A 27000-nucleotide genomic window follows, 5' to 3' on the forward strand; every position below is an offset into this window, starting at 1 on the left:
TCTACAATCTCACACTGACCCTGAACTACAATCTCACACACTGACCCTGATCTACAATCTCACACTGACCCTGATCTACAATCTCACACACTGACCCTGATCTACAATCTCACACTGACCCTGATCTACAATCTCACACACTGACCCTGATCTACAATCTCACACTGACCCTGATCGACAATATCACACTGACCCTGATCTACAATCATACACTGACCCTGATCTACAATCTCACACTGACCCTGATCTACAATCTCACACACTGACCCTGATCTACAATCACACACTGACCCTGATCTCCAATCTCACACTGACCCTGATCTGCAATCTCACACTGACCCTGATCTACAATCACACACTGACCCTGATCTGCAATCTCACACTGACCCTGATCTACAATCTCACACTGACCCTCATCAACAATCACACACTGACCCTGATCTACAATCTCACAATGACCCTGATCTACAATCTCACACAGACCCTGATCTACAATCACACACACTGTCCCTGATCTACAATCTCACACACTGACCATGATATACAATCTCACACTGACCCTGATCTACATTCTCAAACTGACCCTGATTTACAATCTCACACTGACCCTGATCTACAATCTCACACTGACCCTGATCTAGAATCTCACACTGACCCTGATCTACAATCTCACACACTGACCCTGATCTACAATCTCACACTGACCCTGATCTACAATCTCACACACTGACCCTGATCTACAATCTCACACTGACACTGATCTACAATCTCACACACTGACCCTGATCTACAATCTCACACTGACCCTGATCTACAATCTCACACACTGACCCTGATCTACAATCTCACACACTGACCATGATCTACAATCTCACACTGACACTGATCTACAATCTCACGCACTGACCCTGATCTACAATCTCACACTGACCCTGATATACAATCTCACACTGACCCTGATCTACAATCTCACACACTGACCCTGATTTACAATCTCACACTGACCCTGATTTACAATCTCACACTGACCCTGATCGACAATCTCACACACTGACCTTGATCTACAATCTCACACACTGACCTTGATCTACAATCTCACACTGACCCTGATCTACAATCTCACACTGACCCTGATTTACAATCTCACACTGACCCTGATCTACAATCTCACACACTGACCTTGATCTCCAATCTCACACTGACCCTGATTTACAATCTCACACTGACCCTGATCTACAATCTCACACACTGACCGTGACATGCAATCACACACTGACCCTGATCTACAATCTCACACACTGACCCTGATCTACAATCTCACACTGACCCTGATCTACAATCTCACACACTGACCCTGATCTACAATCTCACATACTGACCCTGATCTACAATCTCACACACTGACCCTGATCTACAATCTCACACACTGAACCTGATCTACAATCTCACACACTGGCCCTGATCTACAATCTCACACAGTGACCCTGAGTTATAATCTCACACACTGACCCTGATCTACAATCTCACACTGACCCTGATCTACAATCTCACACACTGACCCTGATCTACAATCTCACACTGACCCTGATCTACAATCTCACACAGTGACCCTGAGTTATAATCTCACACACTGACCCTGATCTCCAATCTCACACTGACCCTGATCTACAATCTCACACGCTGACCCTGATCTACAATCACACACTGACCCTGATCTACAATCTCACACACTGACCCTGATCTACAATCTCACACACTGACCCTGATCTACAATCTCAAACTGACCCTGATCTACAATCTCACACACTGACCCTGATCTACAATCTCACACTGACCCTGATCTACAATCTCACACACTGACCCTGATCTACAATCTCACACTGACCCTGATCTACAATCTCACAATGACCCCGATCTACAATCTCACACTGACCCTGATCTACAATCTCACACACTGACCCTGATCTACAATCTCACACTGACCCTGATCTACAATCTCACACTGACCCTGATCTACAATCTCACACTGACCCTGATCTGCAATCACACACTGACCCTGATCTACAATCTCACACTGACCCTGATCTACAATCTCACAATGACCCTGATCTACAAACTCACACTGACCCTGATCTACAATCTCACACTGACCCAGATCTACAATCTCACACTGACCCTCATCGACAATCTCACACTGACCCTGATCTACAATCTCACACTGACCCTGATCTGCAATCACACACTGACCCTGATCTACAATCTCACACTGACCCTCATCGACAATCTCACACTGACCCTGATCTGCAATCACACACACTGACCATGATATACAATCTCACACTGACCCTGATCTACAATCTCACACACTGACCCTGATCTACAATCTCACACACTGACCATGATATACAATCTCACACTGACCCTGATCTACAATCTCACACTGACCCTGATTTACAATCTCAGACTGACCCTGATCTACAATCTCACACTGACCCTGATCTTCAATCTCACACACTGACCCTGATCTACAATCTCACACTGACCCTGATCTACAATCTCACACTGACCCTGATCTACAATCACACACTGACCCCGATCTACACTCTCACACGCTGACCCTGATCTACAATCTCACACACTGACCCTGATCTACAATCACACACTGACCCCGATCTACACTCTCACACTGACCCTGATTTACAATCTCACACACTGACCCTGATATACAATCACACACTGATCCTGATCGGCAATCTCACACACTGACCCTGATCGGCAATCTCACACACTGACCCTGATCTACAATCTCACACACTGACCCGGACCTACAATCTCACACACTGACCCTGATCGACAATCTCACACTGACCGTGATCAACAATCTCACACGCTGACCCTGATCTACAATCTCACACACTGACCCTGATCTACAATCACACACTGACCCCGATCTACAATCTCACACTGACCCTGATTTACAATCTCACACACTGACCCTGATCTACAATCACACACTGACCCTGATCTACAATCTCACACACTGACCCTGATCCACAATCTCACACACTGACCCTGATCTACAATCTCACACTGACCCTGATCTACAATCTCACACACTGACCCTGATCTACAATCTCACACTAAACCCGATCTACAATCTCACACTGACCCTGATCTACAATCTCACATACTGACCCTGATCTACAATCTCACACCGACCCTGATCTGCAATCTCACACACTGACCCTGATCTACAATCTCACACTGACCCTGAACTACAATCTCACACACTGACCCTGATCTACAATCTCACACTGACCCTGATCTACAATCTCACACACTGACCCTGATCTACAATCTCACACTGACCCTGATCGACAATATCACACTGACCCTGATCTACAATCATACACTGACCCTGATCTACAATCTCACACTGACCCTGATCTACAATCTCACACATTGACCCTGATCTACAATCACACACTGACCCTGATCTACAATCTCACACTGACCCTGATCTACAATCTCACACTGACCCTGATCTACAATCACACACTGACCCTGATCTACAATCTCACACTGACCCTGATCTACATTCTCACACTGACCCTCATCTACAATCACACACTGACCCTGATCTACAATCTCACAATGACCCTCATCTACAATCTCACACTGACACTGATCTACAATCACACACACTGACCCTGATCTACAATCTCACACACTGACCCTGATCTACAATCTCACACTGACCCTGATTTACAATCTCAAACTGACCCTGATTTACAATCTCACACTGACCCTGATCTACAATCTCACACTGACCCTGATCTACAATCTCACACTGACCCTGATCTACAATCTCACACACTGAACCTGATCTACAATCTCACACTGACCCTGATCTACAATCTCACACACTGACCCTGATCTACAATCTCACACTGACCCTGATCTACAATCTCACACACTGACCCTGATCTACAATCTCACACTGACCCTGATCTACAATCTCACACTGACCCTGATTTACAATCTCACACTGACCCTGATCTACAATCTCACACACTGACCCTGATCTACAATCTCACACACTGACCCTGATCTACAATCTCACACACTGACCCTGATCTACAATCTCACACTGACCCTGATCTACAATCTCACACACTGACCCTGATCTACAATCTCACACTGACCCTGATCTACAATCTCACACTGACCCTGATCTACAATCTCACACACTGACCCTGATCTACAATCTCACACACTGACCCTGATCTACAATCTCACACTGACCCTGATCTACAATCTCAAACTGACCCTGATTTACAATCTCACACTGACCCTGATCTACAATCTCACACTGACCCTGATCTACAATCTCACACTGACCCTGATCTACAATCTCACACACTGACCCTGATCTACAATCTCACACTGACCCTGATCTACAATCTCACACTGACCCTGATCTACAATCTCACACTGACCCTGATCTACAATCTCACACTGACCCTGATCTACAATCTCACACACTGACCCTGATCTACAATCTCACACACTGACCCTGATCTACAATCTCACACACTGACCCTGATCTACAATCTCACACTGACCCTGATCTACAATCTCACACACTGACCCTGATCTACAATCTCACACACTGACCCTGATCTACAATCTCACACTGACCCTGATCTACAATCTCACACTGACCCTGATCGACAATCTCACACACTGACCCTGATCTACAATCTCACACTGACCCTGATCTACAATCTCACACACTGACCCTGATCTACATTCTCACACACTGACCCTGATCTACAATCTCACACTGACCTTGATCTACAATCTCACACACTGACCCTGATCTACAATCTCACACTGACCCTGATGTACAATCTCACACACTGACCCTGATCTACAATCTCACACACTGACCCTGATCTACAATCTCACACTGTCGCTGATCTACAATCTCACACACTGATCCTGATCTACAATCTCACACTGAACCCGATCTACAATCTCACACTAACCCTGATCTACAATCTCACACACTGTCGCTGATCTACAATCTCACACACTGTCGCTGATCTACAATCTCACACACTGATCCTGATCTACAATCTCACACACTGACCCTGATCGACAATCACACACTGGCCCTGATCTACAATCTCACACACTGACCCTGATCTGCAATCACACACTGACCCTGATCTACAATCTCACACACTGACCCTGATCTACAATCACACACTGACCCTGATCTACAATCTCACACTGACCCTGATCGACAATCTCACACTGACCCTGATCTACAATCTCACACTCTGACCCGGATCTACAATCTCACACACTGACCCTGATCTACAATCTCACACTGACCCTGATCTACAATCTCACACACTGACCCTGATCTACAATCTCACGAACTGACCCTGATCTACAATCTCACACTGACCCTGATCTACAATCTCACACACTGACCCTGATCGACAATCTCACACTCTGACCCTGATCTACAATCTCACACACTGACCCTGATCTACAATCTCACACAGACCCTGATCTACAATCTCACACTGACCCTGATCTACAATCTCACACTGACCCTGATCTACAATCTCACACTGATCCTGATCTACAATCTCACACTGACCCTGATCTACAATCTCACACTCTGACCCGGATCTACAATCTCACACACTGACCCTGATCTACAATCTCACACTGACCCTTATCTACAATCTCACACAGTGACCCTGATTTATAATCTCACACACTGACCCTGATATACAATCTCACACACTGACCCTGATCTACAATCTCACACACTGACCCTGATCTACAATCTCACACTGACCCTGATCTACAATCACACATTAAACCTGGTCGACAATCTCACACTGACGCTGAGCTACAATCTCACACTGACCCTGATCTACAATCTCACACTGACCCAGATCTACAATCTCACACTGACCCAGATCTACAATCTCACACACTGACCGTGATTTATAATCTCACACACTGACCCTGATCTACAATCTCACAAACTGACCCTGATCTTCAATCTCACACTGACCCTGATCTACAATCTCACACACTGACCCTGATCTACAATCTCACACACTGAACCTGATCTACAATCTCACACTGAGCGAGATCTACAATCTCACACACTGACCCTGATCTACAATCTCACACTGACACCAATCAACAATCTCACACTGACCCTGATCGACAATCTCACACCGACCCTGATCTACAATCTCACACTGACCCTCATCAACAATCACACACTGACCCTGATCTACAATCTCACACAGTGACCCTGATTTATAATCTCACACACTGACCCTGATCTACAATCTCACACACTGACCCTGATCTACAATCTCACACTGACCATGATCTACAATCTCACACACTGACCCTGATCTACAATCTCACAGACTGACCCTGATCTACAATCTCACACGCTGACCCTGATCTACAAACACACACTGACCCTGATCTACAATCTCACACACTGACCCTGATCTACAATCTCACACACTGACCCTGATCTACAATCTCACAGTGACCCTGATCTACAATCTCACACACTGACCCTGATCTACAATCTCACACTGAACCCGATCTACAATCTCACACTGACCCTGATCTACAATCTCACACACTGACCCTGATCTACAATCTCACACTGACCCTGATCTACAATCTCACACACTGACCCTGATCTACAATCTCACACTGACCCTGATCTACAATCTCACACACTGACCCTGATTTACAATCTCACACTGACCCTGATCTACAATCTCACAATGACCCCGATCTACAATCTCACACTGACCCTGATCTACAATCTCACACTGACCCTGATCTACAATCTCACACTGACCCTGATCTACAATCTCACACACTGACCCTGATCTACAATCTCACACTGACCCTGATCTACAATCTCACACTGACCCTGATCTACAATCACACACTGACCCTGATCTACAATCTCACAATGACCCTGATCTACAAACTCACACTGACCCTGATCTACAATCTCACACTGACCCTGATCTACAATCACACACTGACCCTGATCGACAATCTCACACTGACCCTGATCTACAATCACACACTGACCCAGATCTACAATCTCACACTGACCCTGATCTACAATCTCACACTGACCCTGATCTACAATCTCACACTGACCCTCATCTACAATCTCACACTGACCCTGATCTGCAATCACACACACTGACCCTCATCTACAATCTCACACACTGACCCTGATCTACAATCTCACGCACTGACCATGATATACAATCTCACACTGACCCGGATCATCAATCTCACACGCTGACCCTGATCTACAATCTCACACACTGACCCTGATCTACAATCACACACTGACCCCGATCTACAATCTCACACTGACCCTGATTTACAATCTCACACACTGACCCTGATCTACAATCACACACTGACCCTGATCTACAATCTCACACACTGACCCTGATCCACAATCTCACACACTGACCCTGATGTACAATCTCACACTGACCCTGATCTACAATCTCACACACTGACCCTGATCTACAATCTCACACTGAACCCGATCTACAATCTCACACTGACCCTGATCTACAATCTCACACACTGACCCTGATCTACAATCTCACACCGACCCTGAACTACAATCTCACACACTGACCCTGATCTACAATCTCACACTGACCCTGAACTACAATCTCACACACTGACCCTTGTCTACAATCTCACACTGACCCTGATCTACAATCTCACACACTGACCCTGATCTACAATGTCACACACTGACCCTGATCTACAATCTCACACTGACCCTGATCTACAATATCACACTGACCCTGATCTACAATCACACACTGACCCTGATCTACAATCTCACACTGACCCTGATCTACAATCTCACACACTGACCGTGATCTACAATCACACACTGACCCTCATCTGCAATCTCACACTGACACTGATCTACAATCACACACACTGACCCTGATCTACAATCTCACACACTGACCCTGATCTACAATCTCACACACTGACCATGATATACAATCTCACACTGACCCTGATCTACAATCTCACACTGACCCTGATTCACAATCTCACACTGACCCTGATCTGCAATCTCACACTGACCCTGATCTAGAATCTCACACTGACCCTGATCTACAATCTCACACACTGACCCTGATCTACAATCTCACACTGACCCTGATCTGCAATCTCACACACTGACCCTGATCTACAATCTCACACACTGACCATGATATACAATCTCACACTGACCCTGATCTACAATCTCACACTGACCCTGATTTACAATCTCACACTGACCCTGATCTACAATCTCACACACTGACCCTGATCTACAATCTCACACTGACCCTGATTTACAATCTCACACTGACCCTGATCTACAATCTCACACACTGACCCCGATCTACAATCTCACACACTGACCCTGATCTACAATCTCACACTGATCCTGATCTACAATCTCACACTGTCGCTGATCTACAATCTCACACACTGATCCTGATCAACAATCTCACACTGAACCCGATCTACAATCTCACACTAACCCTGATCGACAATCTCACACACTGTCGCTGATCTACAATCTCACACACTGATCCTGATCTACAATCTCACACTGACCCTGATCGACAATCTCACACTGAACCTGATCTACAATCTCACACACTGACCCTGATCGACAATCACACACTGACCCTGATCTACAATCTCACACACTGACCCTGATCTGCAATCACACACTGACCCTGATCTACAATCTCACACACTGACCCTGATCTAAAATCACACACTGACCCTGTTCTACAATCTCACACTGACCCTGATCGACAATCTCACACTGACCCTGATCTACAATCTCACACTGACCCTGATCGACAATCTCACACTGACCCTGATCGACAATCTCACACACTGACCCTGATCTCCAATCACACACTGACCCTGATCTACAATCTCACACTGACCCTGATCGAAAATCTCACACTGACCCTGATCGACAATCTCACACTGACCCTGATCGACAATCTCACACACTGTCGCTGATCTACAATATCACACACTGACCCTGATCTACAATCTCACACACTGACCCTGATCTACAATCTCACACTGACCCTGATCTACAATCTCACACACTGACCATGATCGACAATCACACACTGACCCTGATCTACAATCTCACACACTGACCCTGATCTACAATCTCACACACTGACCCTGATCTACAATCTCACACACTGACCCTGATCGACAATCACACACTGACCCTGATCTACAATCTCACACACTGATCCTGATCTACAATCTCACACTGAACCCGATCTACAATCTCACACTCACCCTGATGTACAATCTCACACACTGACCCTGATCTACAATCTCACACACTGACCCTGATCCACAATCTCACACACTGACCCTGATCTACAATCTCACACTGACCCTGATCTACAATCACACACTGACCCTGATCTACAATCTCACACACTGACCCTGATCTACAATCTCACACAGTGACCCTGATCTACAATCTCACACACTGACCCTGATCTACAATCTCACACACTGACCCTGATCTACAATCTCACACTGACCCTGATCTACAATCTCACACACTGACCCTGATCTACAATCTCACACTGACCCTGATCGACAATCTAACACACTGACTCTGATCTACAATCTCACACTGACCCTGATCTACAATCACACACTGACCCTGATCTACAATCTCACACACTGACCATGATCTACAATCTCACACAGTGACCCTGAACGACAATCACACACTGACCCTGATCTACAATCTCACACACTGACCCTGATCTACAATCTCACACACTGACCCTGATCTGCAATCTCACACACTGACCCTGATCTACAATCTCACACACTGACCCTGATCGACAATCTCACACACTGACCCTGATCTACAATCTCACACACTGACCCGGATCTACAATCTCACACACTGACCCTGATCGACAATCTCACACTGACCATGATCTACAATCTCACACTGACCCTGATCTCCAATCTCACACACTGACCCGGATCTACAATCTCACACTGACCCTGATCGACAATCTCACACTGACCCTGATCGACAATCTCACACTGACCCTGATCTACAATCTCACACACTGACCCGGATCTACAATCTCACACTGACCCTGATCGACAATCTCACACTGACCATGATCTACAATCTCACACTGACCCTGATCTACAATCTCACACTGACCCTGATCGACAATCTCACACTGACCCTGATCTGCAATCTCACACACTGACCATGATCTACAATCTCACACTGACCCTGATCTACAATCTCACACACTGACCCTGATCTACAATCTCACACTGACCCTGATCTACAATCTCACACACTGACCCTGATCTACAATCTCACACACTGACCCTGATCTACAATCTCACACACTGACCCTGATCTACAATCTCACACACTGACCCTGATCTACAATCTCACACTGACCCTGATCTGCAATCTCACACTGACTGAGATCTACAATCTCACACTGACCCTGATCCACAATCTCACACACTGACCCCGATCTGCAATCTCACACTGACCCTGATCTGCAATCTCACACTGACTGAGATCTACAATCTCACACTGACCCTGATCTACAATCTCACACACTGACCCTGATATGCAATCACACACTGACCCTGATCTACAATCTCACACACTGACCCTGATCTACAATCTCACACACTGACCCTGATCTACAATCTCACACACTGACCCTGATCTACAATCTCACACACTGACCCTGATCTGCAATCTCACACTGACTGAGATCTACAATCTCACACTGTCCCTGATCTACAATCTCACACACTGACCCTGATCGACAATCACACACTGACCCTGATCTACAATCTCACACACTGACCCTGATCTACAATCTCACACAGACCCTGATCTACAATCTCACACACTGACCCTGATCTACAATCTCACACACTGACCCTGATCTACAATCTCACACTGACCCTGATCTACAATCACACACTGGCCCTGATCTACAATCTCACACTGACCCTGATCTACAATCTCACACACTGACCCTGATCTACAATTACACACTGACCCTGATCTACAATCTCACACTGACCTTGGTCTACAATCTCACACTGACCCTGATCTACAATCTCACACACTGACCCTGATCTACAATCTCACACTGACCCTGATCTACAATCTCACACTGACCCTGATCTACAATCTCACACACTGACCCTGATCTACAATCTCACACACTGACACTGATCTACAATCTCACACACTGACCCTGATCTACAATCTCACACACTGACCCTGACCTACAATCTCACACTGACCCTGATCTGCAATCTCACACACTGACCCTGATCTGCAATCTCACACTGACTGAGATCTACAATCTCACACTGACCCTGATCGACAATCTCACACACTGACCCTGATCTCCAATCACACACTGACCCTGATCTACAATCTCACACTGACCCTGATCGAAAATCTCACACTGACCCTGATCGACAATCTCACACTGACCCTGATCGACAATCTCACACACTGTCGCTGATCTACAATATCACACACTGACCCTGATCTACAATCTCACACACTGACCCTGATCTACAATCTCACACTGACCCTGATCTACAATCTCACACACTGACCATGATCGACAATCACACACTGACCCTGATCTACAATCTCACACACTGACCCTGATCTACAATCTCACACACTGACCCTGATCTACAATCTCACACACTGACCCTGATCGACAATCACACACTGACCCTGATCTACAATCTCACACACTGATCCTGATCTACAATCTCACACTGAACCCGATCTACAATCTCACACTCACCCTGATGTACAATCTCACACACTGACCCTGATCTACAATCTCACACACTGACCCTGATCCACAATCTCACACACTGACCCTGATCTACAATCTCACACTGACCCTGATCTACAATCACACACTGACCCTGATCTACAATCTCACACACTGACCCTGATCTACAATCTCACACAGTGACCCTGATCTACAATCTCACACACTGACCCTGATCTACAATCTCACACACTGACCCTGATCTACAATCTCACACTGACCCTGATCTACAATCTCACACACTGACCCTGATCTACAATCTCACACTGACCCTGATCGACAATCTAACACACTGACTCTGATCTACAATCTCACACTGACCCTGATCTACAATCACACACTGACCCTGATCTACAATCTCACACACTGACCATGATCTACAATCTCACACAGTGACCCTGAACGACAATCACACACTGACCCTGATCTACAATCTCACACACTGACCCTGATCTACAATCTCACACACTGACCCTGATCTGCAATCTCACACACTGACCCTGATCTACAATCTCACACACTGACCCTGATCGACAATCTCACACACTGACCCTGATCTACAATCTCACACACTGACCCGGATCTACAATCTCACACACTGACCCTGATCGACAATCTCACACTGACCATGATCTACAATCTCACACTGACCCTGATCTCCAATCTCACACACTGACCCGGATCTACAATCTCACACTGACCCTGATCGACAATCTCACACTGACCCTGATCGACAATCTCACACTGACCCTGATCTACAATCTCACACACTGACCCGGATCTACAATCTCACACTGACCCTGATCGACAATCTCACACTGACCATGATCTACAATCTCACACTGACCCTGATCTACAATCTCACACTGACCCTGATCGACAATCTCACACTGACCCTGATCTGCAATCTCACACACTGACCATGATCTACAATCTCACACTGACCCTGATCTACAATCTCACACACTGACCCTGATCTACAATCTCACACTGACCCTGATCTACAATCTCACACACTGACCCTGATCTACAATCTCACACACTGACCCTGATCTACAATCTCACACACTGACCCTGATCTACAATCTCACACACTGACCCTGATCTACAATCTCACACTGACCCTGATCTGCAATCTCACACTGACTGAGATCTACAATCTCACACTGACCCTGATCCACAATCTCACACACTGACCCCGATCTGCAATCTCACACTGACCCTGATCTGCAATCTCACACTGACTGAGATCTACAATCTCACACTGACCCTGATCTACAATCTCACACACTGACCCTGATATGCAATCACACACTGACCCTGATCTACAATCTCACACACTGACCCTGATCTACAATCTCACACACTGACCCTGATCTACAATCTCACACACTGACCCTGATCTACAATCTCACACACTGACCCTGATCTGCAATCTCACACTGACTGAGATCTACAATCTCACACTGTCCCTGATCTACAATCTCACACACTGACCCTGATCGACAATCACACACTGACCCTGATCTACAATCTCACACACTGACCCTGATCTACAATCTCACACAGACCCTGATCTACAATCTCACACACTGACCCTGATCTACAATCTCACACACTGACCCTGATCTACAATCTCACACTGACCCTGATCTACAATCACACACTGGCCCTGATCTACAATCTCACACTGACCCTGATCTACAATCTCACACACTGACCCTGATCTACAATTACACACTGACCCTGATCTACAATCTCACACTGACCTTGGTCTACAATCTCACACTGACCCTGATCTACAATCTCACACACTGACCCTGATCTACAATCTCACACTGACCCTGATCTACAATCTCACACTGACCCTGATCTACAATCTCACACACTGACCCTGATCTACAATCTCACACACTGACACTGATCTACAATCTCACACACTGACCCTGATCTACAATCTCACACACTGACCCTGACCTACAATCTCACACTGACCCTGATCTGCAATCTCACACACTGACCCTGATCTACAATCTCACACTGACCCTGATCTACAATCTCACACACTGACCCTGATCTACAATCTCACACTGACCCTGATCTGCAATCTCACACTGACTGAGATCTACAATCTCACACTGACCCTGATCTACAATCTCACACACTGACCCTGATCTACAATCTCACACACTGACCCTGATCTACAATCTCACACACTGACCCTGATCTACAATCTCACACTGACCCTGATCTACAATCTCACACACTGACCCTGATCTACAATCTCACACACTGACCCTGATCTACAATCTCACACACTGACCCTGATCTACAATCTCACACACTGACCCTGATCTGCAATCTCACACTGACTGAGATCTACAATCTCACACTGTCCCTGATCTACAATCTCACACACTGACCCTGATCTACAATCACACACTGACCCTGATCTAAAATCTCACACACTGACCCTGATCTACAATCTCACACAGACCCTGATCTACAATCTCACACACTGACCCTGATCTACAATCTCACACACTGACCCTGATCTACAATCTCGAACTGACCCTGATCTACAATCACACACTGGCCCTGATCTACAATCTCACACTGACCCTGATCTACAATCTCACACACTGACCCTGATCTACAATCACACACTGACCCTGATCTACAATCTCACACTGACCCTGGTCTACAATCTCCCACTGACCCTGATCTACAATCTCACACACTGACCCTGATCTACAATCTCACACTGACCCTGATCTACAATCTCACACTGACCCTGATCTACAATCTCACACACTGACCCTGATCTACAATCTCACACACTGACACTGATCTACAATCTCACACACTGACCCTGATCTACAATCTCACACACTGACCCTGACCTACAATCTCACACTGACCCTGATCTGCAATCTCACACTGACTGAGATCTACAATCTCACACTGACCCTGATCTACAATCTCACACACTGACCCTGATCTACAATCTCACACACTGACCCTGATCTACAATCTAACACTGACCCTGATCTGCAATCTCACACTGACTGAGATCTGCAATCTCACACTGACCCTGATCTACAATCTCACACACTGACCCTGATCTACAATCTCACACACTGACCCTGATCTACAATCTCACACACTGACCCTGATCTACAATCTCACACACTGACTCTGATCTACAATCTCACACTGACCCTGATCTGCAATCTCACACTGACCCTGATCTACAATCTCACACTGACCCTGATCTACAATCTCACACACTGACCCCGATCTGCAATCTCACACTGACCCTGATCTGCAATCTCACACTGACTGAGATCTACAATCTCACACTGACCCTGATCTACAATCTCACACTGACCCTGATCTACAATCACACACTGACCCTGATCTACAATCTCACACACTGACCCTGATCTACAATCTCACACTGACCCTGGTCTACAATCTCACACACTGACCCTGATCTACAATCTCACACACTGACCCTGATCCACAATCTCACACTGACCCTGATCTACAATCTCACACTGACCCTGATCTACAATCTCACACTGACCCTGATCTACAATCTCACACTGACCCTGATCTACAATCTCACACTGACCCTGGTCTACAATCTCACACACTGACCTGATCTACAATCTCACACACTGACCCTGATCCACAATCTCACACTGACCCTGATCTACAATCTCACACTGACCCTGATCTACAATCTCACACTGACCCTGATCTACAATCTCACACACTGACCCTGATCTACAATCTCACACACTGACCCTGATCTACAATCTCACACTGACCCTGATCTGCAATCTCACACTGACTGAGATCTACAATCTCACACTGACCCTGATCTACAATCTCACACACTGACCCTGATCTACAATCTCACACACTGACCCTGATCTACAATCTCACACACTGACCCTGATCTACAATCTCACACACTGACCCTGATCTACAATCTCACACACTGACCCTGATCTACAATCTCACACACTGACCCTGATCTGCAATCTCACACTGACCCTGATCAGCAATCTCACACTGACTGAGATCTACAATCTCACACTGACCCTGATCTACAATCTCACACACTGACCCCGATCTGCAATCTCACACTGACCCTGATCTGCAATCTCACACTGACCCTGATCTACAATCTCACACTGACCCTGATCTACAATCTCACACACTGACCCTGATATGCAATCACACACTGACCCTGATCTACAATCTCACACACTGACCCTGATCTACAATCTCACACACTGACCCTGATCTACAATCTCACACACTGACCCTGATCTACAATCTCACACACTGACCCTGATCTGCAATCTCACACTGACTGAGATCTACAATCTCACACTGTCCCTGATCTACAATCTCACACACTGACCCTGATCTACAATCACACACTGACCCTGATCTACAATCTCACACACTGACCCTGATCTACAATCTCACACAGACCCTGATCTACAATCTCACACACTGACCCTGATCTACAATCTCACACACTGACCCTGATCTACAATCTCACACTGACCCTGATCTGCAATCACACACTGGCCCTGATCTACAATCTCACACTGACCCTGATCTACAATCTCACACACTGACCCTGATCTACAATCACACACTGACCCTGATCTACAATCTCACACTGACCCTGGTCTACAATCTCACACTGACCCTGATCTACAATCTCACACACTGACCCTGATCTACAATCTCACACTGACCCTGATCTACAATCTCACACTGACCCTGATCTACAATCTCACACACTGACCCTGATCTACAATCTCACACACTGACACTGATCTACAATCTCACACACTGACCCTGATCTACAATCTCACACACTGACCCTGACCTACAATCTCACACTGACCCTGATCTGCAATCTCACACTGACTGAGATCTACAATCTCACACTGACCCTGATCTACAATCTCACACACTGACCCTGATCTACAATCTCACACACTGACCCTGATCTACAATCTCACACTGACCCTGATCTGCAATCTCACACTGACTGAGATCTGCAATCTCACACTGACCCTGATCTACAATCTCACACACTGACCCTGATCTACAATCTCACACACTGACCCTGATCTACAATCTCACACACTGACCCTGATCTACAATCTCACACACTGACTCTGATCTACAATCTCACACTGACCCTGATCTGCAATCTCACACTGACCCTGATCTACAATCTCACACACTGACCCTGATCTACAATCTCACACACTGACCCTGATCTACAATCTCACACACTGACCCTGATCTACAATCTCACACACTGACCCTGATCTACAATCTCACACACTGACTCTGATCTACAATCTCACACTGACCCTGATCTACAATCTCACACTGACCCTGATCTACAATCTCACACACTGACCCCGATCTGCAATCTCACACTGACCCTGATCTGCAATCTCACACTGACTGAGATCTACTATCTCACACTGACCCTGATCTACAATCTCACACACTGACCCTGATATGCAATTACACACTGACCCTGATCTACAATCTCACACACTGACCCTGATCTACAATCTCACACACTGACCCTGATCTACAATCTCACACACTGACCCTGATCTACAATCTCACACACTGACCCTGATCTACAATCTCACACACTGACCCTGATCTGCAATCTCACACTGACTGAGATCTACAATCTCACACTGACCCTGATCTACAATCTCACACACTGACCCTGATCTACAATCTCACACACTGACCCCGATCTACAATCTCACACTGATCCTGATCTGCAATCTCACACTGACTGAGATCTACAATCTCACACTGACCCTGATCTACAATCTCACACACTGACCCTGATCTACAGTCTCACACTGACCCTGATCTACAATCTCACACACTGACCCTGATCTACAATCACACACTGACCCTGATCGACAATCTCACACACTGACCCTGATCTACAATCTCACACACTGACCCTGATCTACAATCTCACACAGACCCTGATCTACAATCTCACACACTGACCCTGATCTACAATCTCACACACTGACCCTGATCTACAATCTCACACTGACCCTGATCTACAATCTCACACTGACTCTGATCTACAATCTCACACACTGACCCTGATCTACAATCTCACACACTGACCCTGATCTACAATCTCACACTGACCCTGATCTACAATCACACACTGGCCCTGATCTACAATCTCACACTGACCCTGATCTACAATCTCACACACTGACCCTGATCTACAATCACACACTGACCCTGATCTACAATCTCACACTGACCCTGATCTACAATCTCACACACTGACCCTGATCTACAATCTCACACTGACCCTGATCTACAATCACACACTGGCCCTGATCTACAATCTCACACTGACCCTGATCTCCAATCTCACACACTGACCCTGATCTACAATCTCACACACTGACCCTGATCTACAATCTCACACACTGACCCCGATCTACAATCTCACACTGACCCTGATCTACAATCACACACTGACCCTGATCTACAATCTCACACACTGACCCTGATCTACAATCTCACACTGACCCTGGTCTACAATCTCACACACTGACCCTGATCTACAATCTCACACACTGACCCTGATCCACAATCTCACACTGACACTGATCTACAATCTCACACTGACCCTGATCTACAATGTCACACTGACCCTGATCTACAATCTCACACTGACCCTGATCTACAATCTCACACTGACCCTGATCTACAATCTCACACACTGACCCTGATCTGCAATCTCACACTGACTGAGATCTACAATCTCACACTGACCCTGATCTACAATCTCACACACTGACCCCGATCTACAATCTCACACTGACCCTGATCTGCAATCTCACACTGACTGAGATCTACAATCTCACACTGACCCTGATCTACAATTTCACACACTGACCCTGATATGCAATCACACACTGACCCTGATCTGCAATCTCACACTGACCCTGATCTACAATCTCACACACTGACCCTGATCTACAATCTCACACACTGACCCTGATCTACAATCTCACACACTGACCCTGATCTACAATCACACACTGACCCTGATCTACAATCTCACACTGACCCTGATCTACAATCTCACACAGACCCTGATCTACAATCTCACACTGACCCTGATCTACAATCACACACTGACCCTGATCTACAATCTCACACTGACCCTGATCTACAATCTCACACTGACCCTGATCTACAATCTCACACACTGACCCTGATCTACAATCACACACTGACCCTGATCTACAATCTCACACTGACCCTGATCTACAATCTCACACAGACCCTGATCTACAATCACACACTGACCCTGATCTACAATCTCACACTGACCCTGATCTACAATCACACACTGACCCTGATCTACAATCACACACTGACCCTGATCTACAATCTCACACTGGCCCTGATCTACAATCTCACACACTGACCCTGATCTACAATCTCACACTGACCCTGATCTACAATCTCACACACTGACCCTGATCTACAATCTCACACTGACCCTGATCTACAATCTCACACACTGACCCTGATCTACAATCACACACTGACCCTGATCTACAATCTCACACAGACCCTGATCTACAATCTCACACACTGACCCTGATCTACAATCTCACACACTGACCCTGATCTACAATCTCACACACTGACCCTGATCTACAATCACACACTGACCCTGATCTACAATCTCACACTGACCCTGATCTACAATCTCACACAGACCCTGATCTACAATCTCACACTGACCCTGATCTACAATCACACACTGACCCTGATCTACAATCTCACACTGACCCTGATCTACAATCTCACACTGACCCTGATCTACAATCACACACTGACCCTGATCTACAATCTCACACTGACCCTGATCTACAATCTCACACAGACCCTGATCTACAATCACACACTGACCCTGATCTACAATCTCACACTGACCCTGATCTACAATCACACACTGACCCTGATCTACAATCACACACTGACCCTGATCTACAATCACACACTGACCCTGATCTACAATCTCACACACTGACCCTGATCTACAATCTCACACACTGACCCTGATCTACAATCTCACACTGACCCTGATCTACAATCTCACACACTGACCCTGATCTACAATCTCACACTGACCCTGATCTACAATCTCACACACTGACCCTGATCTACAATCACACACTGACCCTGATCTACAATCTCACACTGACCCTGATCTACAATCTCACACACTGACCCTGATCTACAATCTCACACACTGACCCTGATCTACAATCACACACTGACCCTGATCTACAATCTCACACTGACCCTGATCTACAATCTCACACACTGACCCTGATCTACAATCTCACACACTGACCCTGATCTACAATCTCACACACTGACCCTGATCTGCAATCTCACACACTGACCCTGATCTACAATCTCACACACTGACCCTGATCTACAATCTCACACACTGACCCTGATCTACAATCTCACACTGACCCTGATCTACAATCTCACACTGACCCTGATCTACAATCTCACACACTGACTCTGATCTACAATCTCACACACTGACCCTGATCTACAATCTCACACTGACCCTGATCTACAATCTCACACAGTGACCCTGATCTACAATCTCACACTGACCCTGATCTACAATCTCACACATTGACCCTGATCTACAATCTCACACTGACCCTGATCTACAATCTCACACACTGACCCTGATCTGCAATTCTGTTTGGCCCCATGGCAGCAGTGCAATTTGCTTTCAGTCTTTAATTTAAAAGTCTCCTTGCCCAGCCAGTTGTTTGTATCTGATCTGCGGCTTTACTCACTTTGTTGGCAGTTGCTGACGTCTGTGTCTCATTTGTATTCCTGATGGTAGTGATGGTGGATGTAGGTTAAATTTGGAGCCACTTTTCCCTGCAATACAAGTTCATCCTGCTCTCGGAGCTGTGGGCTGGTGTTTCTTATTGAAATTTCCACAATGTACTGGTCCTCCTGATGTGGGAATTTGCTGCAGTTTTCTGGCTGTGTCTCTGACCCTCTCTCTCTCTCTCTCTCTCGTTCTGTCGATCAGTTTCTCCTCCCTCTCTCTCGTTCTGTTGATCTTTTTCTCCCCTCTCTCTCTCTCGTTCTGTCAAGCTGTTTCTCCTCTCTCTCGCCTGAGTTGGCGCTCGTGTTGTTTTGGCATTAATGCTGCACCCTTTCCCTCTTATGGTGACACTTGTAATAACAAGCAATGTGGTTAACCCTCACAGCAGCATCAGTTCTGGTCACAAGCCAGTGTTTTTAAGGGGGACTCACAGACATCGACCGCAAATGTCGGAAGAATTAAATAATTTTAAACCCCTCTCATTTCAAACTTGTATTTTTCCTCCTTTCTCCACGAGAGCTGAATTTCCGGGGATTTCGAACTCTTGGGTTGTCATCACTTCTCAGAAACCTTTCAAGACTGAGATGGGTAGATTCTCGTTGGGTCAGGGTATCAAGGATTGAGGAGCGAAGGCAGGTAGATGGAGTTGAGGTACAGATCGGCCATGGTCGAGTTGAATAGCGGAACAGGCTCGAGGGGCTGAATGGCCTCCTCCTGTTCCCAGAGTGTTTCCAATCAGGGCTGTGCTGTCAGTTACAGGACTGAGGTGCTCCAGAGAGGGGGGCACATTGTGGTAGAGAGGGGGCACATTGTGGCAGAGAGGGGGCACATTGTGGCAGAGAGGGGGGCACATTGTGGCAGAGAGGGGGCACATTGTGGTAGTGAGGGGGGCACATTGTGGCAGAGAGGGGGCACATTGTGGCAGAGAGGGGGCACATTGTGGCGGAGAGGGGGGCACATTGTGGCAGAGAGGGGGCACATTGTGGTAGTGAGGGGGGCACATTGTGGCAGAGAGGGGGGCACATTGTGGCAGAGAGGGGGGCACATTGTGGCGGAGAGGGGGGCACATTGTCGCGGAGAGGGGGGCACATTGTGGCAGAGAGGGGGCACATTGTGGCAGAGAGGGGGCACATTGTGGCAGAGAGGGGGCACATTGTGGCGGAGAGGGGGGCACATTGTGGCGGAGAGGGGGGCACATTGTGGCAGAGAGGGGGCACATTGTGGCAGAGAGGGGGGCACATTGTGGCGGAGAGGGGGCACATTGTGGCAGAGAGGGGGCACATTGTGGCAGAGAGGGGGGCACATTGTGGCAGAGAGGGGGGCACATTGTGGCGGAGAGGGGGCACATTGTGGCAGAGAGGGGGCACATTGTGGCGGAGAGGGGGGCACATTGTGGCAGAGAGGGGGCACATTGTGGTAGTGAGGGGGGCACATTGTGGCAGAGAGGGGGCACATTGTGGCAGAGAGGGGGCATATTGTGGCAGAGAGGGGGCACATTGTGGTAGTGAGGGGGGCACATTGTGGCAGAGAGGGGGGCACATTGTGGCGGAGAGGGGGGCACATTGTGGCAGAGAGGGGGCACATTGTGGCAGAGAGGGGGCACATTGTGGCGGAGAGGGGGGCACATTGTGGCAGAGAGGGGGCACATTGTGGCAGAGAGGGGACACATTGTGGCGGAGAGGGGGGCACATTGTGGCAGAGAGGGGGGCACATTGTGGCGGAGAGGGGGGGCACATTGTGACAGAGAGGGGGGCACATTGTGGTGGAGAGGGGGGCACATTGTGGCAGAGAGGGGGCACATTGTGGCAGAGAGGGGGGCACATTGTGGCGGAGAGGGGGCACATTGTGACAGAGAGGGGGGCACATTGTGGCGGAGAGGGGGGCACATTGTGGCAGAGAGGGGGCACATTATGGCGGAGAGGGGGGCACATTGTGGCGGAGAGGGGGGCACATTGTGGCGGAGAGGGGGGGCACATTGTGACAGAGAGGGGGGCACATTGTGGTGGAGAGGGGGGCACATTGTGGCAGAGAGGGGGGCACATTGTGGCGGAGAGGGGGGGCACATTGTGACAGAGAGGGGGGCACATTGTGGCGGAGAGGGGGGCACATTGTGGCAGAGAGGGGGGCACATTGTGGCGGAGAGGGGGGCACATTGTGGCAGAGAGGGGGGCACATTGTGGCGGAGAGGGGGGGCACATTGTGACAGAGAGGGGGGCACATTGTGGCGGAGAGGGGGGCACATTGTGGCAGAGAGGGGGCACATTGTGGCAGAGAGGGGGGGCACATTGTGGCAGAGAGGGGGGCACATTGTGGCGGAGAGGGGGACACATTGTGGCAGAGAGGGGGCACATTGTGGCAGAGAGGGGGGGCACATTGTGGCAGAGAGGGGGGCACATTGTGGCGGAGAGGGGGGCACATTGTGGCAGAGAGGGGGCACATTGTGGCAGAGAGGGGGGGCACATTGTGGCGGAGAGGGGGGCACATTGTGGCAGAGAGGGGGCACATTGTGGCAGAGAGGGGGGGCACATTGTGGCGGAGAGGGGGACACATTGTGGCAGAGAGGGGGAAGAGCAGGGGGCAAAGAGCCAGCACAGGCACGACGGGCCGAATGGCCTCCTCCTGTGCTGTGTGAGTCCATGACCGTGGACATTTCCTCCAAAGGTGCACGTTGGCCGCCTGAGATCTTTAGTGAGGTCAAAATAAAGGCACATTATCTGGACGTCAATGCCATGTTGACTCTTGGCCTGTACGAGCGACGACATTCTGTGTGACAGGGCTGAGGGAGGGTTAATGAGCAACTGTGACTGGTCACCGAACCTGTTCTGTAACCAGCCTTCAGGAACTGTGTACCAGCGAAGGAAATATTTCCTCCCTATCTACCCTATCAAATCCTTTAATCAACTAAACAAAAGCTTGGTCAAAGAGGGAGGTTTTAAGGAGCGTCTTAAAGGAGGAGAGAGAGGCGGAGAGGTTTAGGGAGGGAATTCCAGAGCTCAGGGCCCAGGCGGCTGAAGGCACGGCCGCCAATGGTGGAGCGATGGGCATCGGAGATGGGCAAGAGGCCAGAATTTGAGGAGCGCAGAGATCTCGGAGGTTTGTAGGGGCTGGAGGAGGTTACAGAGATAGGGAGGGGCGAGGGCCACGGAGGGATTTGAACACGAGGATGAGAATTTTAAAATCGAGGCATTGCCGGACCGGGAGCCAATGTAGGTCAGTGAGCACAGGGGGTGATGGGTGAACGGGACTTGGTGCGAGTTAGGATACGGGGCAGGAGAGTTTTGGATGAGCTCAGTCTAATTTCATTACCCATTACACCATTACCCATTACCCCATTACCCATTACCCCATTACCCTGTACCCCATTACCCATTACCCATTACCTCATTACCCCATTACCCATTACCCCATTACCCCATTACCCATTACCCATTACCCCATTACCCTGTACCCCATTACCCATTACCCATTACCCCATTACCCATTACCCCATTACCCTGTACCCCATTACCCCATTACCCATTACCCCATTACCCCATTACCCTGTACCCCATTACCCTGTACCTCATTACCCCATTACCCATTACCCCATTACCCATTACCCCATTACCCCATTACCCTGTACCCCATTACCCTGTACCCCATTACCCCATTACCCATTACCCATTACCCCATTACCCCATTACCCCATTACCCTGTACCCCATTACCCTGTACCTCATTACCCCATTACCCATTACCCCATTACCCATTACCCCATTACCCTGTACCCCATTACCCATTACCCCATTACCCTGTACCCCATTACCCTGTACCTCATTACCCCATTACCCATTACCCCATTACCCCATCCCCCATTACCCCATTACCCATTACCCCATTACCCTGTACCCCATTACCCTGTACCTCATTACCCCATTACCCATTACCCCATTACCCCATCCCCCATTACCCCATTACCCATTACCCCATTACCCTGTACCTCATTACCCCATTACCCATTACCCCATTACCCATTACCCCATTACCCCATCCCCCATTACCCCATTCCCCATTACCCCATTACCCTGTACCTTATTACCCCATTACCCATTACCCCATTACCCCATTCCCCATTACCCTATTCCCCATTACCCCATTACCCCATTCCTCATTACCCCATTACCCCATTACCCCATACCCCATTACCCTGTACCCCATTACCCCATTCCCCATTACCCCATTCCCCATTACCCTATTCCTCATTACCCCATTACCCCATTACCCTGTACCCCATTACCCTGTACCCCATTACCCCATTACCCTGTACACCATTACCCCATTACCTCATTACCCCATTACCCCATTACCCCATTCCTCATTACCCCATTACCCGATTACCCCATACCCCATTACCCCATTACCCTGTACCCCATTACCCCATTCCCCATTACCCCATTCCCCATTACCCCATTCCTCATTACCCCATTACCCCATTACCCTGTACCTCATTACCCTGTACACCATTACCCCATAACCCTGTACCCCATAACCCTGTACCCCATTACCCTGTACCTCATTACCCCATTACCCATTACCCCATTACCCTGTACCCCATTACCCCATACCCCATTACCCTGTACCCCATTACCCTGTACCCCATTACCCCATTACCCCATTACCCTGTACCCCATTACCCTGTACCCCATTACCCTGTACCCCATTACCCCATTACCCCATTACCCTGTACCCCATTACCCTGTACCTCATTACCCCATTACCCATTACCCCATCCCCCATTACCCCATTACCCATTACCCCATTACCCTGTACCCCATTACCCTGTACCTCATTACCCCATTACCCATTACCCCATTACCCCATCCCCCATTACCCCATTCCCCATTACCCCATTACCCTGTACCTTATTACCCCATTACCCATTACCCCATTACCCCATTCCCCATTACCCTATTCCCCATTACCCCATTACCCCATTCCTCATTACCCCATTACCCCATTACCCCATACCCCATTACCCTGTACCCCATTACCCCATTCCCCATTACCCCATTCCCCATTACCCCATTCCTCATTACCCCATTACCCCATTACCCTGTACCCCATTACCCTGTACCTCATTACCCCATTACCCATTACCCCATTCCCCTGTACCCCATTACCCCATACCCCATTACCCTGTACCCCATTACCCCATTCCTCATTACCCCATTACCCGATTACCCCATTACCCTGTACACCATTACCCCATTACCCTGTACCTCATTACCCCATTACCCATTACCCCATTACCCTGTACCCCATTACCCCATACCCCATACCCCATTACCCCATTCCTCATTACCCCATTACCCCATTACCCTGTACCCCATTACCCCATTACCCCATTACCCTGTACCCCATTACCCTGTACCTCATTACCCCATTACCCATTACCCCATTACCCCATACCCCATACCCCATTACCCATTACCCCATTACCCTGTACCCCATTACCCCATACCCCATTACCCTGTACCCCATTACCCCATTACCCTGTACCCCATTACCCCATTACCCTGTACCCCATTACCCCATTACCCCATTACCCCATTACCCTGTACCCCATTACCTCATTACCCCATTACCCCATTACCCCATTACCTCATTACCCCATTACCCCATTACCCCATTACCCTGTACCCCATTACCTCATTACCCCATTACCCTGTACCCCATTACCCCATTACCCTGTACCCCATTACCCCATTACCCCATTACCTCATTACCCCATTACCCCATTACCCCATTACCCTGTACCCCATTACCTCATTACCCCATTACCCTGTACTCCCTTCCTGTTTAATGGGGCCGTTTCCTCCTGAAGGGAACAGCTTGTTCGGGGCAGAAGGGGGCTCAGCTGGGAAGGAACCAGGTACCATGGAAGGGGGAGGAACGAAAATGGCAGTTTACTTCGAAAAGTGGGGGGCGAATA

General features: G+C 48.0%; 1 protein-coding gene across 1 annotated transcript in view; it reads right to left on the minus strand.

The window, feature by feature from the left end:
- LOC137309045 (death-associated protein kinase 2-like) overlaps positions 1–21298 on the minus strand; it is a gene marked incomplete at its 3' end in the record, with an annotated part of 512905 nt that extends 491607 nt beyond the window's left edge. The window contains exon 1 of the mRNA XM_067977381.1: positions 20990–21298. The remainder of the gene's footprint in view (positions 1–20989) is intronic.
- Positions 21299–27000: the final 5702 nt, after the last annotated feature.

This window comes from Heptranchias perlo, unplaced genomic scaffold (genome assembly GCF_035084215.1).
Source record: "Heptranchias perlo isolate sHepPer1 unplaced genomic scaffold, sHepPer1.hap1 HAP1_SCAFFOLD_146, whole genome shotgun sequence".
NCBI classification, from domain to species: domain Eukaryota; kingdom Metazoa; phylum Chordata; class Chondrichthyes; order Hexanchiformes; family Hexanchidae; genus Heptranchias; species Heptranchias perlo.